Consider the following 6,000-nt stretch of genomic DNA (forward strand, 5'->3'; position numbering starts at 1 on the left):
TCCTTTGTGAAGTTATTGGTCAAAATAGAAAACGTGTACAGCAGGTCCTGAAAAGCGTTTTTAAGCAATAAAAAACTGCAAATGTGTGTAAAACTCCAACCAAAGCTTTGGGATTCAAAAAACTGCCTGTAACTAGTGTAAAGGTGAGAGTTCTACTCTAAATAGCCAGAGATTTTACTGGGAAAGCATCCTTTGTGAAGTTATTGGTCAAAATAGAAAACGTGTACAGCAGGCGCTGAAAAGCGTTTTTAAGCAATAAAAAACTGCAAATGTGTGTAAAACTCCAACCAAAGCTTTGGGATTCAAAAAACTGCCTGTAACTAGTGTAAAGGTGAGAGTTCTACTCTAAATAGCCAGAGATTTTACTGGGAAAGCATCCTTTGTGAAGTTATTGGTCAAAATAGAAAACGTGTACAGCAGGTCCTGAAAAGCGTTTTTAAGCAATAAAAAACTGCAAATGTGTGTAAAACTCCAACCAAAGCTTTGGGATTCAAAAAACTGCCTGTAACTAGTGTAAAGGTGAGAGTTCTACTCTAAATAGCCAGAGATTTTACTGGGAAAGCATCCTTTGTGAAGTTATTGGTCAAAATAGAAAACGTGTACAGCAGGTCCTGAAAAGCGTTTTTAAGCAATAAAAAACTGCAAATGTGTGTAAAACTCCAACCAAAGCTTTGGGATTCAAAAAACTGCCTGTAACTAGTGTAAAGGTGAGAGTTCTACTCTAAATAGCCAGAGATTTTACTGGGAAAGCATCCTTTGTGAAGTTATTGGTCAAAATAGAAAACGTGTACAGCAGGTGCTGAAAAGCGTTTTTAAGCAATAAAAAACTGCAAATGTGTGTAAAACTCCAACCAAAGCTTTGGGATTCAAAAAACTGCCTGTAACTAGTGTAAAGGTGAGAGTTCTACTCTAAATAGCCAGAGATTTTACTGGGAAAGCATCCTTTGTGAAGTTATTGGTCAAAATAGAAAACGTGTACAGCAGGCGCTGAAAAGCGTTTTTAAGCAATAAAAAACTGCAAATGTGTGTAAAACTCCAACCAAAGCTTTGGGATTCAAAAAACTGCCTGTAACTAGTGTAAAGGTGAGAGTTCTACTCTAAATAGCCAGAGATTTTACTGGGAAAGCATCCTTTGTGAAGTTATTGGTCAAAATAGAAAACGTGTACAGCAGGTCGCTGAAAAGCGTTTTTAAGCAATAAAAAACTGCAAATGTGTGTAAAACTCCAACCAAAGCTTTGGGATTCAAAAAACTGCCTGTAACTAGTGTAAAGGTGAGAGTTCTACTCTAAATAGCCAGAGATTTTACTGGGAAAGCATCCTTTGTGAAGTTATTGGTCAAAATAGAAAACGTGTACAGCAGGTGCTGAAAAGCGTTTTTAAGCAATAAAAAACTGCAAATGTGTGTAAAACTCCAACCAAAGCTTTGGGATTCAAAAAACTGCCTGTAACTAGTGTAAAGGTGAGAGTTCTACTCTAAATAGCCAGAGATTTTACTGGGAAAGCATCCTTTGTGAAGTTATTGGTCAAAATAGAAAACGTGTACAGCAGGCGCTGAAAAGCGTTTTTAAGCAATAAAAAACTGCAAATGTGTGTAAAACTCCAACCAAAGCTTTGGGATTCAAAAAACTGCCTGTAACTAGTGTAAAGGTGAGAGTTCTACTCTAAATAGCCAGAGATTTTACTGGGAAAGCATCCTTTGTGAAGTTATTGGTCAAAATAGAAAACGTGTACAGCAGGCGCTGAAAAGCGTTTTTAAGCAATAAAAAACTGCAAATGTGTGTAAAACTCCAACCAAAGCTTTGGGATTCAAAAAACTGCCTGTAACTAGTGTAAAGGTGAGAGTTCTACTCTAAATAGCCAGAGATTTTACTGGGAAAGCATCCTTTGTGAAGTTATTGGTCAAAATAGAAAACGTGTACAGCAGGTCCTGAAAAGCGTTTTTAAGCAATAAAAAACTGCAAATGTGTGTAAAACTCCAACCAAAGCTTTGGGATTCAAAAAACTGCCTGTAACTAGTGTAAAGGTGAGAGTTCTACTCTAAATAGCCAGAGATTTTACTGGGAAAGCATCCTTTGTGAAGTTATTGGTCAAAATAGAAAACGTGTACAGCAGGCGCTGAAAAGCGTTTTTAAGCAATAAAAAACTGCAAATGTGTGTAAAACTCCAACCAAAGCTTTGGGATTCAAAAAACTGCCTGTAACTAGTGTAAAGGTGAGAGTTCTACTCTAAATAGCCAGAGATTTTACTGGGAAAGCATCCTTTGTGAAGTTATTGGTCAAAATAGAAAACGTGTACAGCAGGCGCTGAAAAGCGTTTTTAAGCAATAAAAAACTGCAAATGTGTGTAAAACTCCAACCAAAGCTTTGGGATTCAAAAAACTGCCTGTAACTAGTGTAAAGGTGAGAGTTCTACTCTAAATAGCCAGAGATTTTACTGGGAAAGCATCCTTTGTGAAGTTATTGGTCAAAATAGAAAACGTGTACAGCAGGTCCTGAAAAGCGTTTTTAAGCAATAAAAAACTGCAAATGTGTGTAAAACTCCAACCAAAGCTTTGGGATTCAAAAAACTGCCTGTAACTAGTGTAAAGGTGAGAGTTCTACTCTAAATAGCCAGAGATTTTACTGGGAAAGCATCCTTTGTGAAGTTATTGGTCAAAATAGAAAACGTGTACAGCAGGCGCTGAAAAGCGTTTTTAAGCAATAAAAAACTGCAAATGTGTGTAAAACTCCAACCAAAGCTTTGGGATTCAAAAAACTGCCTGTAACTAGTGTAAAGGTGAGAGTTCTACTCTAAATAGCCAGAGATTTTACTGGGAAAGCATCCTTTTTGAAGTTATTGGTCAAAATAGAAAACGTGTACAGCAGGCGCTGAAAAGCGTTTTTAAGCAATAAAAAACTGCAAATGTGTGTAAAACTCCAACCAAAGCTTTGGGATTCAAAAAACTGCCTGTAACTAGTGTAAAGGTGAGAGTTCTACTCTAAATAGCCAGAGATTTTACTGGGAAAGCATCCTTTGTGAAGTTATTGGTCAAAATAGAAAACGTGTACAGCAGGTCCTGAAAAGCGTTTTTAAGCAATAAAAAACTGCAAATGTGTGTAAAACTCCAACCAAAGCTTTGGGATTCAAAAAACTGCCTGTAACTAGTGTAAAGGTGAGAGTTCTACTCTAAATAGCCAGAGATTTTACTGGGAAAGCATCCTTTGTGAAGTTATTGGTCAAAATAGAAAACGTGTACAGCAGGTCCTGAAAAGCGTTTTTAAGCAATAAAAAACTGCAAATGTGTGTAAAACTCCAACCAAAGCTTTGGGATTCAAAAAACTGCCTGTAACTAGTGTAAAGGTGAGAGTTCTACTCTAAATAGCCAGAGATTTTACTGGGAAAGCATCCTTTGTGAAGTTATTGGTCAAAATAGAAAACGTGTACAGCAGGCGCTGAAAAGCGTTTTTAAGCAATAAAAAACTGCAAATGTGTGTAAAACTCCAACCAAAGCTTTGGGATTCAAAAAACTGCCTGTAACTAGTGTAAAGGTGAGAGTTCTACTCTAAATAGCCAGAGATTTTACTGGGAAAGCATCCTTTGTGAAGTTATTGGTCAAAATAGAAAACGTGTACAGCAGGCGCTGAAAAGCGTTTTTAAGCAATAAAAAACTGCAAATGTGTGTAAAACTCCAACCAAAGCTTTGGGATTCAAAAAACTGCCTGTAACTAGTGTAAAGGTGAGAGTTCTACTCTAAATAGCCAGAGATTTTACTGGGAAAGCATCCTTTGTGAAGTTATTGGTCAAAATAGAAAACGTGTACAGCAGGTCCTGAAAAGCGTTTTTAAGCAATAAAAAACTGCAAATGTGTGTAAAACTCCAACCAAAGCTTTGGGATTCAAAAAACTGCCTGTAACTAGTGTAAAGGTGAGAGTTCTACTCTAAATAGCCAGAGATTTTACTGGGAAAGCATCCTTTGTGAAGTTATTGGTCAAAATAGAAAACGTGTACAGCAGGTCGCTGAAAAGCGTTTTTAAGCAATAAAAAACTGCAAATGTGTGTAAAACTCCAACCAAAGCTTTGGGATTCAAAAAACTGCCTGTAACTAGTGTAAAGGTGAGAGTTCTACTCTAAATAGCCAGAGATTTTACTGGGAAAGCATCCTTTGTGAAGTTATTGGTCAAAATAGAAAACGTGTACAGCAGGCGCTGAAAAGCGTTTTTAAGCAATAAAAAACTGCAAATGTGTGTAAAACTCCAACCAAAGCTTTGGGATTCAAAAAACTGCCTGTAACTAGTGTAAAGGTGAGAGTTCTACTCTAAATAGCCAGAGATTTTACTGGGAAAGCATCCTTTGTGAAGTTATTGGTCAAAATAGAAAACGTGTACAGCAGGCGCTGAAAAGCGTTTTTAAGCAATAAAAAACTGCAAATGTGTGTAAAACTCCAACCAAAGCTTTGGGATTCAAAAAACTGCCTGTAACTAGTGTAAAGGTGAGAGTTCTACTCTAAATAGCCAGAGATTTTACTGGGAAAGCATCCTTTGTGAAGTTATTGGTCAAAATAGAAAACGTGTACAGCAGGCGCTGAAAAGCGTTTTTAAGCAATAAAAAACTGCAAATGTGTGTAAAACTCCAACCAAAGCTTTGGGATTCAAAAAACTGCCTGTAACTAGTGTAAAGGTGAGAGTTCTACTCTAAATAGCCAGAGATTTTACTGGGAAAGCATCCTTTGTGAAGTTATTGGTCAAAATAGAAAACGTGTACAGCAGGTCCTGAAAAGCGTTTTTAAGCAATAAAAAACTGCAAATGTGTGTAAAACTCCAACCAAAGCTTTGGGATTCAAAAAACTGCCTGTAACTAGTGTAAAGGTGAGAGTTCTACTCTAAATAGCCAGAGATTTTACTGGGAAAGCATCCTTTGTGAAGTTATTGGTCAAAATAGAAAACGTGTACAGCAGGCGCTGAAAAGCGTTTTTAAGCAATAAAAAACTGCAAATGTGTGTAAAACTCCAACCAAAGCTTTGGGATTCAAAAAACTGCCTGTAACTAGTGTAAAGGTGAGAGTTCTACTCTAAATAGCCAGAGATTTTACTGGGAAAGCATCCTTTGTGAAGTTATTGGTCAAAATAGAAAACGTGTACAGCAGGTCCTGAAAAGCGTTTTTAAGCAATAAAAAACTGCAAATGTGTGTAAAACTCCAACCAAAGCTTTGGGATTCAAAAAACTGCCTGTAACTAGTGTAAAGGTGAGAGTTCTACTCTAAATAGCCAGAGATTTTACTGGGAAAGCATCCTTTGTGAAGTTATTGGTCAAAATAGAAAACGTGTACAGCAGGCGCTGAAAAGCGTTTTTAAGCAATAAAAAACTGCAAATGTGTGTAAAACTCCAACCAAAGCTTTGGGATTCAAAAAACTGCCTGTAACTAGTGTAAAGGTGAGAGTTCTACTCTAAATAGCCAGAGATTTTACTGGGAAAGCATCCTTTGTGAAGTTATTGGTCAAAATAGAAAACGTGTACAGCAGGCGCTGAAAAGCGTTTTTAAGCAATAAAAAACTGCAAATGTGTGTAAAACTCCAACCAAAGCTTTGGGATTCAAAAAACTGCCTGTAACTAGTGTAAAGGTGAGAGTTCTACTCTAAATAGCCAGAGATTTTACTGGGAAAGCATCCTTTGTGAAGTTATTGGTCAAAATAGAAAACGTGTACAGCAGGCGCTGAAAAGCGTTTTTAAGCAATAAAAAACTGCAAATGTGTGTAAAACTCCAACCAAAGCTTTGGGATTCAAAAAACTGCCTGTAACTAGTGTAAAGGTGAGAGTTCTACTCTAAATAGCCAGAGATTTTACTGGGAAAGCATCCTTTGTGAAGTTATTGGTCAAAATAGAAAACGTGTACAGCAGGCGCTGAAAAGCGTTTTTAAGCAATAAAAAACTGCAAATGTGTGTAAAACTCCAACCAAAGCTTTGGGATTCAAAAAACTGCCTGTAACTAGTGTAAAGGTGAGAGTTCTACTCTAAATAGCCAGA

Source organism: Phyllopteryx taeniolatus, chromosome 19 (assembly GCF_024500385.1).
Source record: "Phyllopteryx taeniolatus isolate TA_2022b chromosome 19, UOR_Ptae_1.2, whole genome shotgun sequence".
Lineage (NCBI taxonomy): Eukaryota > Metazoa > Chordata > Actinopteri > Syngnathiformes > Syngnathidae > Phyllopteryx > Phyllopteryx taeniolatus.